Source organism: Gymnoscopelus microlampas, assembly GCF_963454915.1.
Source record: "Gymnoscopelus microlampas genome assembly, chromosome: 13".
NCBI classification, from domain to species: domain Eukaryota; kingdom Metazoa; phylum Chordata; class Actinopteri; order Myctophiformes; family Myctophidae; genus Gymnoscopelus; species Gymnoscopelus microlampas.
This window is the reverse complement of record NC_139950.1, coordinates 20,868,614-20,891,281: the sequence shown is the minus strand read 5'-3', so window position 1 is coordinate 20,891,281 and position 22,668 is coordinate 20,868,614. Positions and strand designations below refer to the sequence as shown.

Here is a 22,668-nt window from a genome sequence, read left to right as displayed (position 1 = left end):
TAATAATAATAAAAAGTACAGTACTTGAGCACGTGTACTTAGTTACTTTCCACCACTGCCCCCTCACATATCCATGAAAGTGCACTCCAATCACACTCTTCACATAGACAGCAGCTTTTATAGACGCGCTTTGGGTCCACGCTCAAGCTGGCATTTCAATTAAGTCTAATTGGCTCCCGATCATGTGAGTTTAACTTGCTAGAACATTGATCGAAAACCTGAGCACCTCCTCCCAGTGGTGTAAAGTAACTAATTACATTTACTTAAGTACCGTACTTAAGTAAACATTTGAGGTATTTGTACTTTACTTGAGTATTTCCAATTTCCAATACTTTTACTTCTACTCCACTACATCTCAGAGGCAAATATTGTACTTTTACTCCACTACAATTATTTGAAATAATGAAGATATAAATTATTATTATTATGAAACATACATTAACCACTTTAGCCCTATTTTATACGTAGGCTATTTGAAAAAAGCAGATCTACAAGCTCACAACGCGTCGTGACATGTTGTGAGCTTGTAGATCTGCTATTTTCAAACAGTTTAGTACTTTTACTGTTGGTACTTTAAGTACATTTTGACACCAATACCTTTGTACTTTTACTCAAGTAAATTTTGAATTCCGGACTTTTACTCGTAACAGAGTACTTCTACATTACAGTATTTGATACTTTTACTCAAGTCAAACATTTGAGTACTTTTACCGCCACTAGCTCCTCTGATATGGGCATGAGGATCAAATCACGTCCCAGTCTATTCCTCCAGGGTTTTGGAGGCGTTGTGATATCACTGCTGCTTTCTGTTGTGAATCATTTTCTCCTGGCCATGGGTGAGTGACTGCATCGTCCTGGTTGTTTCACCGTGCCTGGGTGACCTTGATGGTGAAAATAGTGGAATTTCTCTCCTGTCGTCATGCGTTATGATGTACAGTACAGTACTGGCAGTGTTTGTAGTGCAGTGTGAATAGAATTCAGTGGCCAAATGCAATATCTGCACGGACCAACTTCACATCTTAACCTTGGTCTATAGATATATATTAAACACGTAAGTTCCTCTTATGATCCAGTGCAAAACAATAGCCAAGTTGGTGCAACACTGCTGTCTGTTAACCTCAAATACGATGTATGGAAACATTGAAGCAAAAGTCATGGCATACAAGCTCTCGTTCAGACTTCTTCCTCATCTCCATGGGGGGGAAGGCCAACCAACGCCTTGCCTTCCAGCCAATCCTAATTTATTCATTAAAAAACATTCCCATTATCTGATTTATCCCAATTAATCAGCCTTGTTGTGTGTTCCGGTAAACAGAGCATGAGGACAAAGATGAGATCCACCTGAGCTCGTTTCCCATTTCCTGGTGCCCTCGGCAACAGGAGGAGAAGCCAGCACGTTTTTTGGGGATGTGGGATGAGGCACGGGGTGTCGATTAACCCGTTGAGTCCGGGAACGCATCTGTGTCATTTTATAGATTTCTTTGGGCTATTCAAAAATAGCAGATATACAAGCTCATAGCGCAGCACCGAATGCCACGCTACGAGCTTGCAAATCTTTGAATATATAGTATTAAAGCAAGCATTTTTAACTCCGATCTAATGCTTCTGGGGGTCCCTGGAACAACATATCTTGAGATGGGGATCCACGAGCCAATTACATATCTAATAAACAGAACAAAACAGAAAACAAAACATATTTTCTAAACAGTATGTTGCTATATCAGTGGTGCTCCAACTTTTCCATGTCAAGGACCACCCAAAATGATATGCGGACCCCCACCTCAAAATATGTTGTTCCAGGGACCCCCAGAAGCACATATCGGAGTTAAAAATGATCGCTTTAAAACAATATATATATATATATTCAAAGATTTGCACACATTTTACACAATCTTTCAAAAAAATAGCCAAAGAAATGTTAAAATGACACAGATGCGTTCCCGGTCTGAATGGGTTAAGAATTTATAAGGTGAGGAGTGGGGGTGGATAGGGCCTGTGCACCAGGGGATGCTAAACAAAACAAGCTAGCTCCAAACACGATGCCAGGCTCTCCCTGAGCCCATGAATAATGTACCGCAGAAAAACAGTACGTTCTGTGGGTAACGCCGCAGTGGTAAACAGACAATTAACCTCTTAAGACCGGGAAACACATCTTTTCAAATCAAATTTGTGCAAATCTTTGAATGTATATATATTTTTTCCCCTGGAACAACATATTTTGGGATGTGGGTCCGTGGCCAAATACATATAATTGTGGGGGTCCTTGACATGAAAAGGTTTTGTTCCAGAACTTCCAGGGACCCACAGAAGCAAAGATTTGAGTTAAAATAACTCAAATCATAATAATAAATATATATATATTCAAAGATTTGCACACATTTTCACGAAATAGCACTCAGTGCCACGTTACGAGCTTGTAGATCTGCTATTTTTGAATAGCCAATAAGTATGAAATAATGGTTATAGGCTATAGCTAAAAATCCCAAATGACACAAATGCGTTCCCGGATTGAAGGGGTTAACATAACAACACACGCGAGCAACGCATGTACACGAAGTTCAAACCAGCGGAGGAGGCATTTTCTTTCTCAGCCTACGGAGATGTGACTCTGCCAATGAGTCGGTCCTCGAGGGGATTGGCTGGTTCACACACAGGTGAAGGTAAAAACCTCACAATACAAAGAAAAAACGTTTCCTTTCTGGCCCAGGTTGCAAGACTTTCAGTTTATACCCCTCGATATGAAAAGCTGTCCTCCCAAAAAAAAAGTATTGTTCATTCTATATTTATCCTTATGCCCTCATTCTCATTCAGACCCAGGCGTTTCTTCTTGTGCTTATTCAGTGCTTCAGTGCTCCCTCGGAATGGGATTCTTCAATGCGGGCTATACTGTTGTCCTGCAGCAAGATGGTTGGTATAATGGCTATAGGCAGTGGTCTAGGATCACTGTTGTTCTCCTCATTTATTTGGGTTAATTAAGGCCTGGGTCCATTAATCAAGAACACATTTGGGGCAGGTGTCTATGTTCCTAGTGGTGGGGGAGTCTACATGTCTCTGCAACAACTAGCCTCCACTCAACGCCCTTCTCCTGCCTTCTTCGGGGTCAAATATACCCTCGCCCCCGGTTAATGAGTTCCTGTAGAAAAAAATAATAATTCAGGCATTAAATCTTAAAACAGGTTGGCCCAGTTGCACCACGTTAACACGTTATCTGCTCATGAGATTAAGATTAGAGTATTATGTTGTACTACAATTCCCATCATGTCCTTGAGAGTCGAGACCGATATCGTAGTCCTTGGAGTAGCAAATATTAGCCCACATGTCTGGTCACATGACTCTGGGTTACAAACAGCCAATATGTGGGTGAAAACATTTATTATTGTATTTTGACTGTGGAATAGCTCCAGCCAGGATGTCTTCCCTCTAGGGTCATTGATTGACAGGGTCTGTTTACACGCTGCGGTGTTTGGAACACTTATCTGTGCCCCGCAGCCTCTGGAGTGTGCTTGGGCCTAGCTTTGCAGCTTTAAAAAGGTGTTTTTTTTTGTTGTAAATGAGAAGGTAGAGAGGGGATACTTGGAGGCCTGGAGGTTAGAGAGGGACGTATATAGGGAGCGTGTTTGGGTTAAGTCTTTAGATATAGACCTTGGCACATATGGCTCCCATGGGGACCTGGCAAAGGTCGATGGTGTTAGGGCACACATGAGGTGTCAGCAGTGGGTTATCACCTCACCTCTCTTCTCTCTCTCTCTCTCTCTCTCTCTCTCTCTCTCTCTCTCTCTCTCTCTCTCTCTCTCTGTCTCTCTCTCTGGCTCTCTTGCTCTGCCCGGTTCCTGCGACTGAGGGCTGTCTGTTGAAGGTCAAGGAGATAAGGCGGAATAGTGTACCAGTGGCAAGATAGGGGAGCTGCTGCAATTACAACCATGTCGATGAAAAGGCCTTTAAATATCTTCTGCCCAGTGCCCACTGAGGAACATACTGTAAGAGGTGTGGACACCTCCCCCTCCCATCTCTTCTATCCCTGCAAATAGTCCTAAAATGATAAATGTCCCGTTTGAAACTACTAAAAAAGAAGTGTTCTAGTGGTGTGGGGATAATTAAAGTGGTTTCAGGATTTTTTTTCTTGAGTAACGTGATAATCTTGAATGAACTACACTGTATTTCAACCTCGTTTCCATATTGGTCCTCACTAATGCTCACTCAGTATAGGATGATACCATCTCTGTCTACGCATTCACAGAGGTAGGCTGTGGATAGGTAGAATATTTACCCCAATGATGTTGTCAGTTGTGATGTTTATCTATTTAAGTATCATTATGTTTTTGTGTATGTTTGAATGTCCTTGAGCTTTTATGATTACAGCCTCATGCTGAGGAGGTTTGGTTTGGTTCTTGAAGGCATGATGAACACTACTTGAACACCACGTTGTTACTGCTGAGTGGAGAAAACTCCTGTCTAGGCATTCGGTGTCAGCCCTGGGGAGTGTCAAGGCGTAACTTGGTGGTATACCTCGGGATGGTTTGACCTGGGGCGTGAGCTTTCAGATCTCCTGACCCAGTTGGGAGTGTGCATCAGTTGGAAAGAACACTTCTTGCAACAACTGTTCTGCCATGGCTAAGCTTTCATCATTTTGGGTGGTCCTTGACATGGAAAAGTTTGAGAACCACTGATATTATAGCAATATACGTTTTTTTTTTCTCCAAAAAACTGTTAGGATTTAGAAGACATGTGTAGAATCCCCAGCAGCAATACGATTTGAGTTACAAATGTTCACTTTAAAAATATATATATTCAAAGATTTGCACACATTTTCACGATTTTTCAAAAGTAGCAGATCTACAAGCTCATAGCGCGGCACTTGTGCCGCGCTATGAGCTTGTATATCTGCTATTTTTGAATAGCCAAAGAAATCTAAAATGACAGATATATGTTCTGCCATGGCTATAAGCTTGCTGGAGGCATACTGTTCAGGGCATGGTCTTCCATCCACACCAATGGTTTTAATGCCTTTATATGGATGATATCTATAACTGCCTAAGAGTAGTCTGTGAGCCATTCATCCAGGCAAGGCAAGAACACTACATGGTGCTCTTGTAGATGCTGTTCTTGTCCTGGGTTTGGTAGATGTTGGCTCTGCCTTTAGCATCAAGCTTGTTGCCCAGCATTCTCAATGCTCCAAGATGTTGTCCGGTGCGTTTGCAGATGTTAGACATATACATGGCTGGTCTACTTTTAGTTGTGTTTTCTGTCAGAAATGTCAATTCTGATTTGTTTGCCGTACAGGCACAGAATATACACGTTGCTAACTGGCTCAGACTTTCCACAGCTTAGAGACGGAACACTTTAATAAACCATTTGAAAATGCTATGCTACAGTATACACATGACAGGTAATCAGATTCTGATGTCTAACATGTCCCCTAAGGTGTCCCTATAAAGCTCTTGATTGAAACGGGTCACTTGCTTCAAGATAATTCTTGAAGACAAATAAAATAAAACGTGCTCTTTTCCTGTAAGGACGTTTGTATTTTAAGACTGAATATCTGATAAATTCAAGTCGTTGTGCATCAGTAGATGCACAGCTTAGGGCTACACGATATGAAAGAAAAAAGAGAAAACGTATTATTGAGATTGTAGATAATGTCTGCTTCTTATTGGTAAACACCTGCCATCGAGTGTTGTTCTCCAAAACTGATGTACTGTAGAGCTCACTGGTAAACATACATACCAATATATTTGTTATTGGTCTATAGATACTGTATAACAGTGATATTCAACTGGCGGCCTCAGTGGAGCTTTCTTGTGGCCCCTGGAACACATTCTATATTCCAATGTAATGTAAATCATTTACATTACATTGGAATATAGAATGTGTTCCAAACATTCAAAATGGTCATTCTGTATAACCAACCATCATGGTTGGTTGTACAGAATGACCATTTTGAATGTTTTTCATAACCGTTAACTGAAGCTTGTTAATCAAAAATTAAATTTAGATTAAAATGTAGGCTACTGTTTAGAATAGAGGAATGTTTGTGACTCACTCAGGCTCCTAAATTAACATCCACCAGTACTGCAGTACATACAAGAACCAAATGTGGGTAAATATATTTGGTGAGGATGTATTTCCTAATGTACTAGCTTGACAAAAGCTACATCGCTACATTTCAGTAGGACATCATGTACTAGAATTCTTAGAACTTACATGAAAGAGCACAACAGGTGAGTTTTGAGTGCATTTCATCCATCATGTCAAAATGCCATCCATTTGTAGCTATTTCTTTTGTGGCTGTTGTCCATTACACCAAAGAAAGAATTCTCCTTCGGCATCGGCATCATTAGCTTTTGAATGGATTTTGTTCCATCTTCCATCTGCTACAGTACATCTTCATCCACTTGTATATTTCACACAGTATGTTTCATTCGTCATCAATAGCGTCCTGGGCTGACCCATTTTCATGGGTCACTCTGACACTCACTTCTCACAAAGATGCTTCCATGCCGGGGACCCTTGCACAGTACACACTGAAATATCTACTTCCTATTTTCTCAATATCCAAATCAAAGCCTTTGCAAGAACTGGCACAGAAATTATCCTACTGTATCAAACATCAAAAGGCATAAATGCAGTATGAAGCAGGCCCTAATAAGTTACCATAATGGACATAACATGACCATTGTTGTGTCCTATACTGTAGCACACAACAAACGGCCATACATTAACCCCAAACACGGCCCTCAACTTCAAGTCATTTTACAATTCTGGCCCCCTGCCAAATCTAGTTGAATACCACTGCTGTATAGAATAAATTGTGTGGATAAAATGTAGGCTACTATTTAGAATGGAGGAATGATAGTGACTCACTCAGGGTCCCAAATGAAAACCCACCAGTACTGCATTTGCAGTCAAGACACTGCTACATTATCAAAGAGTAAAAGTATAAAGACCTTTTCATTGTACAAAGAAACAAAACTGCCAGAAATGTTGTCTATACTTATTCTACTACTTCTCTACTACTTTCAGAATAATGTAGCTTTCAAGTAGTTCAGCAATAATCTTTTTCACCATGTAGCTGGGGAGCTTACATTTCTGTCCATTTACACCAAAGAAATAATTCCCCTGGATTTTAATATTCAATCTTTTCCATCTTCATCCACTTCAAACATTGTAAGAGCTTGTGCTCCTGTCAGCCGGGTGCTCAAAACAAAAGCAAAAACCTTTCATTCATACGAACATGTAAACACTTCACCTTGCCAGCCTGCCTCCAATAATCTTCTCACGAAGACGCTTCCATGCCAATGACCTGTGCACAGAACACACTGAAATTTCCTATATCCCTATCTCCTTGATATCAAAATCTAAGCCTGTGCACTGTAAAGGACTGACTGAAATGATCCTATCAAACATCAAAATGCATAATGCAGTACGAAGCAGGACCTAATAAGTTACCATATTGGGCATACGTGTCCATTGTTGTGTCCTATCGGACACGTTTCACAAACGGTGAAACGGTTAACCATGAACATTTTTTTCATTTCCGACTTGAAGTCATTTTACAATTGTGGCCCCCTGCCTAATCTAGTTGAATACCCGTGCCATATACTCACTTGATCTAATTGCAGGTGAAAACGTATAGCATCATTACAGGTCTGTGCAAAGTATTTTGGCAGCCATGTTTACAAGGGTTACACACACACACACACACACACACACACACACACACACACACACTCACTCACTCACTCACTCACTCACTCACTCACTCACTCACTCACTCACTCACTCACTCACTCACTCACTCACTCACTCACTCACTCACTCACTCACTCACTCATTCACACTCTTTCTTTCTCTCTTTCTCTGCTTGTCTCTGACTCTCTCTCTCTCTCTCTCTCTCTCTCTGCTTGTCTCTCACTCTCACACCTTAATCCTGGATCCAAGGGGAGGAGGTGCTTGGGGCACTTTTGGCTCAGTGAAATTTACATTTATACTGACACGGAAAGGCAGGTCCATTCCCTGGAGCGGAAGAAGCAAAGCCCAGCTGGCGCTGGCCGCCCTCACATTCGCCATTCTCATGCAGAATCTCCCATTCTCCCGAGAGAGAATGCAGCTTTGGAGCCCACTTTGTTATTCTGCCAGCTCATTTGAAGAAGATGTACCATCATCACCATCATCATCACCACAGCCTTAGGTGGCACGCCTCACATTGGCAAGCTGTAGAGGTAGCGGTGAGATTTATATATCTATTTTGCGATGGGTCACAAGTGGTGTGGCCAGACCTCACGAACATTCCGCTGCGGAGCAGAGAGTGACGGAATTTTAACAGGGTGGGTCTTTCCGGAGGCACGATCCGAAACAACAGTGGAGGCCTCCGTATATATAGGCTCTATGCACAGCAGCCATTTTTGAAAGAAGTTGGGCCTCGTCCATACTTCCTGCACAGGTGTTACCAATGATACTAATGAAGGCTCTGTTCCCTTCTGGTCAGAACAGAGTCAGGGTGCTGATATTGTGCATGTTGGCTCACTGGAAACACTCTGCTACACCAGTGGGTGTAGCAGAAGTGTGGTCCAGGGACCCTCATGGTTCCTTGAGGGGGTTCCAAGTGGCCCCTTAAAAAGGTGTGTAACTCTGAGAGTGTACAAATGGAACCAAATGTGTGTTTTAAAAACCATTTGGTTCCATTTGTACACGCTCAGAGTTATGGGGGTCCTTGAAATGAAAAGGTTTGAGAACCACTGTGCTACATGAAATAGAACAGAACCCTTAATTAGTATCATTTGTAAAACCTGTGAAGGAAGTAAGGAAGAGGCCCCATTTCTTTCCAATATGGCTGCTGTGCATAGAGCCCATTGGAGAAGTTTGCACTGCCCAGGCACAGGCAGAGCGGTATGCTTTACCGCTTTCGCTTTATCCTTGCCAGTGTGAGCTAGCTGCTTTCTCATTCTGTGACACCCTCCACCACCACCACCACCACCCGACCACCGCCCGACCCCAAACTCTCTTCTCTCCTTCATATCTAATTGGATGTGACTTAATGTCACAGAAATGCTGCATCTGCGGGTTTTACTGCTCCTGAAATCACCTGCTCTCACATGTTTCCAATTAACCATACATGTGCATGATGTTGGACTAAAGCTCCCTGTCCTTTCCTTGCCCTCTGACACATATAAATGCCCGAAATCTCTGTCCGTCCGTCTGTGTGTACGCCTGTAGCAAGCATTTATTTGCGCGCGTGTGTGTGTGTGTGTTTTATAAAACACTGGTCTCTAGAGAATTGTCTTGATTCCAGACATTATGTGGGGAGGACCAGCATCATACTGCTGATAGCACACCTAATAACGAGCTGTAATGAGGCGTATTTCCTAAGTGATAATTAACGGCGATGAGGGAGCGCTACGTGATGCTGCATTCTGAACGGCACGCCCACACATGGGAAACCCTAATCCTCAGGGGAGCGGAAAACAAGGCTGGCGCAAATCCAGAAAGCCCTCAGGGTGTTTCCTTAACAGCAGAGCTTTATTTTACGTGTCCGCTGCTGTCGTGTAGTGCATTAAACATGCATGCTACATGGAAAAGCCGTTAGACCCTCAGAAATAGCACGCACTCAATGTTCTCTAAGGCTTTCCTTCTGCTTGGTCCTGAACTTTGGACCGTCAATGCCACACCCCATGGGTCATAAATAATGACCTTTTTCCATTTAAAATCCAATTGACCTTTTTTAAAATCACTTAATATAAGAACAGTGTTCCAAAAATGTAAAAGGAATTGGACCAGACATTCTGTCAGCGAGGTGGCTATGTATCATTGATATGATATGATATTTATTTATATTTGGAAACAGCCTGTGATTTGTTGGGGGCTTGTATTTTTGGCTTCTTTAGATAAATGAATACTTTAATTAGTTCATGGTTGGTAACCATAGAGTAAAATGCCTTTCTTTTTGGGATGGAACACAGTTCTTATATTGTGACTGAAAAAAAAAATAGAAAAGTCAATGGGATTTTCAAATGGGAAAACTCCTTGACCCAGGGGTGATGCTTTGACGTCAGGACTTCTGGTAACTCTATTAAAAGGGGCTTGATTGGCTCCTGAGTGCAGCTGAGGTCAACATGAGGACCAAGTCTTTGTGCCGTTCCCGTCAGTCACTGCCGTGTTGATCCACTCACTCCGGCAATAATGACGCCTTGATGATAGCTCTAACCTCCGCTGACATGAAGTGACCAATTAGCTTGCACTTTCTGAGACTCCTGTTCCGCGGTTGTTATTGGAGGTCAGTGGCGCCGTGGTGGTGGCAGGCTCTCTTTAGTGTTACGGGGGCTAACGACAACCAGAAGCGGTGGTGTTTGAGGTCAAAGGATCGCAGACGACGAGCAAGATAGTGTCTCTTGGAGGATAAAGGGGGACGGTGGTGCCGAGTACGACGTTTGGTATAAATCACTCTCCAAAGCCACACGAGTGATACGGATCTGACCCCCCTCACTGCAGCTGAACCTCACAGAGTGGCATTTAAACACCGAGGAGAAAAGAGGCAAAAAAAGTAATTCGCCTTCGTGCCTTTTCATTGACCACTTTAACCCTGGCGTCCCAAATTTTGGAGATGTCATATGTGAACGATTTCAAATATTTTGTAGTGTTTTAGAAGCTGATCTAAAAAGATCTGAAGGTTATACTTGTAGATCAGCTGGTAGATCTTGAAATTTGTTGTACATTTTTGAAAATTGTGCTTTAAGTGCTTTAACCACTTAAACCCCAGCATCCACTCGATGCTGAAAAACTTTCCCCACAATTACAGAAAACAGAAAATACAGTAGCATAGAGCCCTGCGGGACTCTATGATTCCGCTCAATGATATGGGATTTAAGTGGTTGATTAACCCTACATTGACGTGTATTAATAAGCATTTGTATGGTACTGTATGTTATTAGTGCTTGTGTATACATCCAGCCATGCTATAGGGGGTTAAATGGTGCATTTAAAATGGTAAATGGTGCATTTATATAGCGCGTGTATCCAAAGCACTTTACATAGATTGTGCATTACATTAACCCATTCACACACACATTCATACACCGATGGCGGAGGAAACCATGCAAGGCACCAACCTGCTCATCGGGAGCAATTAGGGGTTCAGCGTCTTGCTCAAGGACACTTCGACACTACCTCTGGGGGAGCCCGGGATCGAACTGGGAACATCCGTCCGCTATACCGGCCATTCTACCCCTGAGCCACTGCCGGTTAAATGTATAGTAAACATACAAAGTGGCCTTCTTTGCGTCAACACTGTGTCTAATCCATGTTGATGAGGTAAATCATCAATAGCCCAGTCCAACTAGGACCAAGCATGAAAGAAATCAATCACCACCGACCAGATCAATCACTTCAACTCTCTACATTCTTAGCCTTCCTTTTTTTCTCTTAGATCCTGTGTAAACCCAGGATCAAGGGTCATTGTTTCATTCTCTAACAGATGTTAAAGGCAGTAATCAAATGAAGGTTGGTGAAAACAACAAATCTCTGATGTATGGTTCACATCTCTCTCTCTAAGTCCTGACCAGAATGGTATGAGAACTCCATTTGACACACGCACGCGCGCGCACACACACACACACACACACACACACACACACACACACACACACACACACACACACACACACACACACACACTTTACAGCAATCTCCAGCTTCTTTTCAGTTCCTGGAAATTAATGGTAAACACTAGCAGCTCAGTAGAGTGGCAGCAGTACAGAGTACAGACTGTTTGTGGTGCACTTTTAAAAGGTAAGATACGCTTGTTATTCAAGGTGTCGGTGCTTAAATTACGTCAACAAGGCAGGTGACATTAGTAACATATTACAATTCTTTTGAAGACTTAAGTTTTTAGATTTTAAATTGATGCATTTATTGACTACTAATGACCAAAGATCACAGTTCTGTCTCTCTGTGTAATGCATTCAAATGGCCCACCAGAGGACTTCCAGGAGCTGATTCACGGGCGCAGGCGAAAGTAGTTGCAAACTTTAATGCACGTCGCGTGGTTTCTCCCCCGCGCGCGTCCCGTCGCGGCACCCCCCGCGGTCACCCCTCCCCACGGGCAACCCCCCCCCGTCGCGGAACCCACCGGGTCCCGTCGCAAACACACACGCTCTCTCGCGCGAAACCTGGCAACGTTATCTCCCATTGTTTGACACATAAACGCTAATAAGAAGCTGAGATTTGATGAAATTGAAAATGGGCTTCACAGTTAAGTTCAGATGGTAATGGTCAATGGCTGTGTGCAAAATCAGAGCAATTGCTCCAGCCACTGGGGAGAACCAGGTAGCTTCACCATGAGACGACTACAGAGACGACTACAGACAGACAGAGGTTACTCAAATTATAGGAGGATGGCATCTGATTGGAATGAAACAGGATTTCCCACACAGTAGAAAATATTATAACACTAAAATATCTTAAACATCAGCATTATCTTTAAAATATATTTTCAAATCCTTTTCCGAATGGAATCATTCTGTTCTGGCAGCCACTCACTGTAAGGGGTACACATTTGCCCACCTCTTCTGCCAAGTGGATTAAAATGAAGACGAAGAAGCATGTTCAGCTCTTTGATCCAGGGCTGACTGCTCTGATTGCTGTGGTTTACATCATTGCAGGCTATAACAAAAATACAAAAAATATATACAAATACAAAATACAAAATGTTAAGATGCGATTCAGCAACCAACTCTAAATATGTTTTCTATGTGTGTTTCCCAATCAGCCACATATGAGCACATAATTATGCTGTACACAAGGAGGTATATTTGTACCGGTATTTGAAGAGATCGCAAGTTTGAACCACGTCCCTCGCTGCAGGGTTCAGATTAGCATGGGGTTTCCCTGTAATTGCGCTAAGGGGACAATGGATTGACACCAGCCTATTGCCCAAGCTTAACAGATTAGACGGCTGAAGAATTGAATTCTAGATCCCTGGGGGTTTCATTTAGTCCAGCCTATAGCTAACTCAGATCATCATCATCATCCCTCCGCGAGTCCGCCCTCTATCTCTCTCTCTCTTCACCGTAGTGCCACAAAATTACCAATCTCATCATGATCTCCATCACTACCATGTCTATGGAGAAATTGTGGCGTGCTTTCATCATTTTTTTTTACATCACAGGGGATCGCCATGGGGAACCGGGGGGGGCTGTAGATGGGACCTTCATTGATCAAGAGTTGGAAGGGAATGGAGGGTATGGCGAGGCAGGAGCGCGAGTTCGACTATGGTAATGCTTCACCAGATCGATCAAAGGGTTGTGCGTTTGAGCCACAAGAGCACTCCCATAAATCCTGTGTCCTACTATACCCCCTCCCCTTGTTCTCCTTGATGTGGCCTGGACTCACTCAACAGTGTGCATGCATGGCTGCAACAACCCAAAGCAGCCGCTAAATCATGGGTTCCCAAACTTTTCAGCCCGCGACACCAAAATAATGCGGCCATTGACTCGCGACCCCACCTAACCCTGCATGGAGGTCATTTATGCACATAAACTTGCACGCTCGGTGCGCATTTGTAATGTATTAAAATGGTAAAATGTACTATTTGTAATCATTTTTAGATTTATTTCATCTATTCTGTTGAATTATAAATATATATATATATATTTATGACCCAAAATAATTTCGCGACCCCACCGTCAGTGTCCCGCGACCCCAACTTTGGGAACCCCTGCGCTAAATAAACGTAACAGTCGCTCCGCTATTACCCCTCATGGAATGTGAACGGGAATTGAGAGACTCTCCAGTGTAAAAGTGATAACAGAAAGTTAAACGGTTTTCTATGTTTTCACTCTTATCTTCTTTCATGAGACGATAGTTTGCAGAAAAACACGCGGAATACTCTTTCAAGATGTCCAGACAGGATATACTCGGCTTGGCTGAGAGTGCCTCGGAAAGAAAGAAACAAAGGGTCTTATCCACAGAGCAGTGGTGGAAAGTAACTAAGTACATTTAGTTAAGTACTGTACCTAAGTACAATTTCGATCTAATTGTACTTTACTTGAGTATTTCCAATTTCCAATACTTTTACTTCTACTCCACTACATCTCAGAGGCAAATATTGTACTTTTACTCCACTACAATTGTTTGAAAACTTTAGTAACTAGTTACTTTGCAGATATGAATTATTACATTATGAAAAGTACATTAACCACTTTAGCCCTATTTTATACCTAGGCTATTTGAAAACAGCAGATCTACAAGCTCACAACGCGTCGCATCGCGACGCGTTGTGAGCTTGTAGATCTGCTGTTTTCAAATATTTTAGTACTTGTACTTTTGGCACTTTAAGTACATTTTGATACCAATACGTAATGCTTTTACTAAGTCATTTTTTAATTCCGGACTTTTACTTGTAACAGAGTACTTCTACATTGCAGTATTGATACTTTTACTTAAGTAAAGAATTTGAGTACTTTTTGCACCACTGTGTCTTATCCACAGGGTAAATCCACCACTGCAGTTGTGTGGGGTATGAGTCCCTTACTCAAGGACACCTTGATGATAATTGTTGAGGGACTCTAACCTGCCCTACTTTTCTCCCCCAGAGGTTTTCAGGGGCTTTGAATCAGCAATCTAAAACCTGTTCAGTTACCACCACAACCCCCTTAATAGGATCTGTTTGTTGCTGACCATGACTCTGGAGCCCAGCATGTCTGTTCTCATGTTGAATAATATCTCCATCTGGCAGGAAATCTATACTGATTTCCTTAGTTTGGGGGTTTCTTTCATGACTGTACAACAGCTGTGCTGATTCCAGCACTTAATGTTCAATATGCACACACACACATACAGTACAGTACAGTGCTGTACTGTACGCAAGTGTGATACAGTAAATGTCCCTATGGCCTGGGAGTGAGCGTCTCATTTTGGCCAGTGAGTTCATCGTCTGGCCGATAAGATAGAATGGTCACCAAAAAGCCATTACAGTCTTATTTGGTGCAGCCAAAGGATTAGTGGAGAAGGGATTAATATGGTATAACAGGCAGCCATAAGTACACAGCACTTGCATTTCTCTTTTTCTCAGCCTATTTTTCTCTGTCCCAGATATCTGCTTCTGTACATTTCATTCTGGCGTTGCCTCGGGGGTCTCATGCGCAGTCAAATGTTCATTTAACTCTGAGAGTGTAAAAATGTATCTGTCACTAAATATTTTGTACCAAATGAGAGAAAGAACATTCAGTGCTAATAGCTGCTTAAATGCAACGTATTCAGGTCATGAATGCATTATTTAAAATGATCATATCGGTTAAGAATAATAATTGATGGCGTAACTGTTTTATACCACACCATGTGGCACACCATGCAATTTGTATTCCCAGTTAGATTAATATTTATGGTCTAAAATCATTTGATAGTTGTGGTGGATTGTTAAATGAAAAATGCTTAGTGATCTCGTGTTTTACATTCAGGGGTGTGCAGCCATGTTTCATGTTTTCACGTTTCTCCTGCACCCACGAGAAATGCGGCGTGAAAGACCACACACACACTTCCATGTCCATGTGTTGCACGTCTTGCTTGATTGGGTGTATCTATACTGCAAGGTTAAGCTGGAATCCGTCTGCTTGTTGCATCATCAAACACGGTGATGATGGGATCACACACCTGGCCCTATTAGGTTGTTTAGATGTGTGTGCGGAGGCGATTCATCTCCATGGCTTTGTTCTTTTCATCTCGCTGTTATTTGTCATTGCTATGCAGACGGTAACATCTCCTCCTCACCCCTCCAGCATTTACATAGAGTGAGGTGTGTACAAACTAAAGGGATATCATATCATGATATGGTCTGGTGCCCCAAAGTCACAGCATTAGACGAAAACCCGAGTGGCAGCATCTTTGTTGACTGTGTGTGTGTGTGTGTGTGTGTTAAATTAGCATTAATGAGCAACACCTTGGACCGCACCGTATAGGCCATACCTTGCATCATCATCATCCTCCTACAAAATGTAACATTTAGACATCGCTGGCACTCAATCAAATCTCTCATGAAGATTGAATTATGTCTCTGTGTTTTTTTACCCCCTCGTTTTATTGCTCTTTGAAAGCTTAAAAGTCTGATCTTTGTGAGAGAGGAAGTTGAGAGCGGTCATTAATCATGTCCTCCTCGGTGGTGGAGGTCCGTGGCCGGGCAGAACCACGCCGACCGCGGCAGCATTATTCTTTTATTTCGCTGATGAATGACCCCGACCCCTAAAACGTCTTCGTATATATACGTGAATATTCATGTCACTTCACTTTGATGTAACGGCACTTTATACTCCATTGGTTCTCAAAGTGGGGTCCAGGGACCCCCAGGGGTACTTAAGGGGGGTCCCCAGCAAAATGTGTTAATATAGCGTCACACTCATTGTAACCACTTTAACCTTTTATGCTTTGGCTATTCAAAAATAGCAGATATACAAGCTCATAGTGCGGCACCGAGTGCCGTGCTATGAGCTTGTAGATCTGCTATTTTTGAAAAAAAACGTGAACATTTTTGCAAATCCTTGAACATATCATTTTTTAAAGCGAACATTTGTTACTCAAATCTTTGCTTCTGTGGGTCCCTGGAACGAAAATATTTTCAGATGGGGGTCTGCGCGTGGCCAAATACATATCATTTTGGGGGTCCTTGACATGAAAAAGTTTGAGAACTACTGCTTTAATTACTCAACAAGGAGACCACTACCCCCCCCCCCCCCCCCCCCCCCCCCCTCTAATATAGCAGCATGCATCGGCCAAGAGAGGAACAGTTAACTCACATTCTGTACCATATGTTCACACGGTGGCCATTTTGTTCTCACGTCAGCATGATGCAAGTATAGATGGCCACCATGTGAATATGGTCAGTGGCTTCATCATAATCATGTTACCATGGAGACCCTTGAAGAGCACTATACCCCACTGAATCATAATGGGAAAAAGCGCCATGAGTGTGTACATCTCTCAGCGGTTATTACTAGCAGCTAATATACTCCATACATCATGGAGAGATGGGAGCAGCAGATCTTAAATCTCATGCGTCGTGTGTACTGTGTGTGTGTGTGTGTGTGTGTGTGTGTGTGTGTGTGCATGCACGTGTGTTTGTTTACGCCCGGGTGCTTGCATTTTTACTGTATGCAGCTGTTGGTGTGTGTGTGTGTGTGTGTGTGTGTGTGTGTGTGTGTGTGTGTGTGTGTGTGTGTGTGTGTGTGTGTGTGTGTGTGTGTGTGTGTGTGTGTGTGTGTGTGTGTGTGTGTGTGTGTGTGTGTGTGTGTGTGTGTGTGTGTGTGTGTGTGTGCGTGCGTGCGTGCTTGTGTGTTTGGGAATGCAGCTACAGCCAGTTGATTTATATCACAGCTCTCGTGGGGAAGCGGTGGTGAAAAGTCACAATCTGTAGCATTGCTTAAGCAATAATTATTTCATTCGAGTTAATTTGTCCAGCTCGCCCCCCTTGTGAGCATTTCAACTTCTGTCAGCTTTAAATAAACGTTTTCAAAAGCTTCAGTCCCCAAATTCGTGACCCCCTCGGAATGGCATGAATGACTTTAATTCCAACCCAAACCGAGAGGACATGACCCGGCGGCCCTAATCCAAAGTTATGACTCTCTTTCACCTAGTAGGCAGCGCTATAGCACACCCACTTTGTGTGATAGCCAACTGTTATTGCTGCACTAAATGACCTCCCATTAATCCTGTCTCCTCGCCCTGTGGCCATATCAACTTGAGCAGCGTGGGAGAGAAAATGTAGTTGATAGTAAAGCAAGGCGCTGGACGGAATCCAAGAGGACTGTGTGTGTGTGTATGGGGGTGAAATCCTCAAGTGACCCACAGAGCCCTCTCTCATATATTCCCAATGTTCTGGACCCTGACCGGACCCTTCTTTCTTTTCAGGTTTTTTTTCTCTCTGTCGGGAGGGGGGTGGGGGTTCACAAGCAGAGTGGTTGTAAGTAATTCAATTTAATTCAAAGCGCGCCTGTTGCCGAATGATCAGGTAATGAAGTGTTTAATGAATGAATGAATAAATGAATAGATACAAGCCTCTCAGAGTCGATGCCTCTCAGGGACAGGGGACTCTCCGTATTCTTTGACATGAATACGAATTGGTGTTGGACTAAATGAAGCGACTGAACTTTTTATTCAGTACTCACACACTGGGAGGTTGTGGAAGTACGTCTTTTTTTCTCTCACAGCTCAGAGGAGAAGCCATCTTGGGCTTGAAAGGAAATACAACTCGGCTTAAAGGTTTCATGACATTCAGTTTTACAACACATTAAAAGTCTTGGTTAGGGTCATGGTCCTTCAAACGTGTATAAAAAGTTTTAACTGGAAATCCCATTCCAGTTAGCCATTGCAGGTGTTTTTCTCTCACATTTCTAAAGCCTTTTCAACTGCAATGAAAAAAGAAACCTTTGCCTGCGGGTGTCGCTGTTGAGGGATTTTGCCTGTCAATCATCACCTCTGCTCCGCCCCGCCCCCCCTCAAAGGATAGGATAGGGGAGGGGAGGGGCGAGGAGGGGAGTGGGCGGGATTAATGGCCTGTGACTTCACTATCCAAGGGCCAATCTCAGATTACTTTTCAGCCCAATTATTCAGAAAACCCCAGACCACAGAAAATCCACTGGATGTTCAAAGTTCAGTTTTTTGGGGTGTAATTGAGGTCATGAACCCCCCCCCAAAAAACCCCCAAAACATAACAAATACAAAAAGTGAATGTCATAGAACCTTTAAGGTACCACACTGATCTCCCAAAGTTAGAAAGCTAATACCTCACCTTTGTGTCAGCATGATAGTGCTGTGGGAAAACATCTCAAATTATAATGTATTGTGTTTTGAATATATCCATATGTTACTTCATAGGTCAGCATCATTCTGTAATGTCTGCACAAGGAAATGTACACATAATCCCAAGAATATGCATTGTGGGCAGATTGATACAGCTGATACAGGAGTACAATGATGTCGTATCAGGGACTGAATGAAACAAACTCTTGTACTGTATCTCTTTTCAGGCAGTAGACAAACAAACACAGATTGTAAAGGTGTTTGGATAGCAAGGCAAAGAATGCATCAAAAACATACCGTGCTTGCAGGTTAAGCATTCAGCCCTAAACTTTAATAGTTTGATTAAAACCATGTTTCTAAACTATTAATGGACCAAATATGCGTTTTCATGGTTATTAGTCTGTTATGCCACATAAACAGAAATGTGTGCGCGGGTTGACCCGTAACCCGCGGGACCCGCGGGTCAACCCGCGGCGCGGGTGGGTCAAGTCAGAATTTCGGAGGCAATTATGCGGGCTGCGGGAGAGCGGGTCAGCCGCTCTCACACGCAAAAAAAAATAAAAAATCACATGCTCTTGTTTTGTCTTTATTCCTAATAAGAATAAGAATAATAACAATAAAACAGTTTGAATACACTTGGGGATTATTTTCTTTTACAGAATATAAAAAAAAACGCGGGTCGCGGGGCGGGTTGAGCCATAGATTTATATATGGGTTCGCGGGGCGGGTTGAGGCGGGTTGGGTTCCCTCGCGGGGCGGGGCGGGTCATGAAAAAACCCGACCCGCGCATCACTAGTAGATAGACTGCACAGGGAAAGAACTCATAACCCTGCAACTTCTTAGATGGCTTATAATTTTAAATGCTGAGTCAGGGAAAGATGCCTTTTCGTGATACCTCCAAGACTTCAGTTCACGTTCAGTCTCAAAGACCTGCCTGCTTTGGGCTCCTGATCAACAGCCCCACAGCGTGGGCGCGTATATATTGAGAATGCTCCTGCACACATTTCAAACGATGCATTCATCATTAAAAAATTACACTTTTAATTAATTGCCATGTTGTTCCATCTGTTGCAGTTTCATGGAAGTTTTTCTTGAAGTCACATACCAACGTCTGTGTGACAGCTTCAGTCTGAGCTCAGTGAGGAGAGGAGACAGCTGATCCAGAGCTGTGTCTCTCTGAAGCGCCTGCTTTGTTTTCCTCCTTGAAATCCACCCACCCCACACACACACACACACACACACACACACACACACACACACACACACACACACACCGCAAAAAAATGACACAACTTGTCTAGGGAAAACAAGATGCTTGTTGGCATGGCAACCACATAGGCCTGTTTTTTTTACAGGTTCCAATAAGTAGTGATAATAACAACACTACAAAATAATAATGTTCAATAAAGAAAAAATGAAGTCCTTTTAAGCTGGGCATCCATGGCAATTTTGCGGAACTGTCTTTTCTTTCTGTTTTTCTGAAGTGTAACAGCAATACATTAAAACCTGGAAAGCACTACCGGCCGGCAGAGGTGTGAAGAGGTCTTATTAAATGTTGGTTGTGGAGTAAATTGTTTCAGTCGAATTCAGCGCGTGACAGCAAAAAAACAACACAGCTACACATGCCCTGGTCCATGAAAACAAAAAAATACATATACATGGAAATGCTACATGTTAGTTTCCTCTGGAAAACAACGCAGTGTTGCATATATTCCCCCATGGTCACTTTGCCTTTGACCATTTTAAGGAGTGACAGCGCTGTAAGTGATTACAAAAGAATTATGCAAATCCCCATCCGTACCCGTCAGCAGTTCATTTCTGCCAGGGCCCAGGCTTAGTGGAATGCACTTTGAGGCAAATTCATTTCATTCATAGCTAATTTCATGAAGATGCCTCCCGTGTCGAAAAGAAAGAATAAAAAGAGGGGGGGGCGGTGGGCATACAAGCAAACAGAGTTGTGGCATACTTAATGTAATTTTGGGTCAGGCAGTGAAATAAACATTTGTAGGGCCTCTTACTTTTAAACCCTTCTATTTACTGTCACTTACACATTCAACCATTATCCCTCCTGAAGTAAAAGAATAGTGGTTGTGGTTAATGGGCATACTGTAATTTTACAGTGGGTCAAAGCGTGTCTTTGTGCTGTGGCCTGCGTGTGGGCTGTTTGCAGACGGCAGTCTTGCTACAGCTCTGGGCTCCTATGGTGGGGGCAGAGGTGTCTTGCACCAAGGAGGAGGCAGAGGACGGTAGAGAGGATACAGGTGGCAGAGAGCAAAGAATAGGAACATCTTCTCTCGTGGGAATCAGAAAATTGGAGGTGACTGCTGGCATTCAAGCGGATGCCCTCTGTAAGAAAAGGAGAAAGATTGCTATAACGCAGAGAGAGAGAGAGAGAGAGAGAGAGAGAGAGAGAGAGAGAGAGAGAGAGAGAGAGAGAGAGAGAGAGAGAGAGAGAGAGAGAGAGAGAGAGAGAGAGAGAGAGAGAGAGAGAGAGAGAGAGAGAGAGAGAGAGAGAGAGAGAGAGAGAGAGAGAGAGAGAGAGAGAGAGAGAGAGAGAGAGAGAGAGAGAGAGAGGAGTGTGATTATGGTTACTAAGACAACAGAATACTACATCGACATAAGGGCACAGGCTTTGGGGTGGATATTGTGTACCGTGTAGTGTGTGTGTGTGTGTGGGGGGGGGGGTGTTGACAGCTCAGGCACGTCCAGCTAAATCAACTCTGAAGTGTAAGGTCCCCAGAGGCTTTGGGGTGGAGGAAATGCAGCTTTCTAAGGTTGTGCGGCATGGGGATGTAAACGGTTACTTGGAATGCGACCTTGTGGCTTACAGCGTGCCCTCTGGGCTGTAAATCCTTTTTTGATATGCCGCATAAAAGTGTGTGAAAGATGTAGAACGAGATGGGGAAGAAGTTTATGTACAAGATTTCTTTTGGTGAGCTATCCCTGCACACTTTGAAATAATCTCTGAGCCTCTGGATTGCTGGTCACTTTGCATCGATGGCCACTGGATCCTTGAGTATAGGGTTACATGTTCACCTGTCTGTTTGCAGTGTGCGTTGACACCTGGGGTTAAATTTGACTGTATTGTATGATCCCTGATGACTCAATCCCTTTATGACTTCTGGGAAACAGACTGCTAGCCATAGCGGTCGACGGAAGAAAACGATGCAACATAAATTTCAAGTCAGGGAAGTCTACCACAAACCCCTATTCCCCCAACCCCTACACCACCCTCCTTCCTTCTTAACCTCTCTCTCCTCCCTCTAAAACCCCTCTCACTGTCCATCAGTCTATCAATCTCTCTCTCTCTTTCATTCCTCCCTTTTGCTCCTTCGTTCTCTGTCTCTGCCACACATACACAGTCACACACTGCAGGATGAAAATCGATAGCCTTTCAAGTGTGAGTCAATGCAGAAACTAATAGCTAACAAACCCCATAGGCTGTAAAAGAGGCAGTGGCTCCTCGCACACGACAGTCATAAAAGTGAAGGGGATCGTGCTTAAGTATGCTGTGTGTCATGTATAGAGTGAGTGACCCCTGGGAGATATTATTCAAGTGGCCGGATAGCACAAAAACAATTGTGAATTTAGTCAAATTATAATGTATTGTCAGAAACAACATTAAACGTTAGACTATACGTCAGTCTTTGTCGTTTTTGTCGTATGACGGGGTTGTTCAACTAAGTATAATCAGCCTTCAGACTCTAGCACCCATGGGTGCCACAATGACCGAAGTGCCCTGGGCAGTGCCAGGGGACCCACATTAAACCAACACCCTCACACTGTAGCTGGCTGGCACGGGGAGCTCGAAAGGAGAGGACTTGTTTAACTTGATTAAGAAATTTGGCCATCTTTCTCCCTAATATTGATTGCGCCGGTTGTCTGACT

The 22,668-nt window shown here is 43.1% G+C and overlaps 1 protein-coding gene across 1 annotated transcript in view; it reads left to right on the top strand.

Annotated features, from left to right (window-relative positions):
* The window catches only part of adgra1b (adhesion G protein-coupled receptor A1b), a gene marked incomplete at its 5' end in the record, with an annotated part of 227,687 nt that overhangs the window by 142,322 nt on the left and 62,697 nt on the right, over window positions 1-22,668 (top strand). The gene's annotated exons all lie outside the window — the stretch shown is intronic.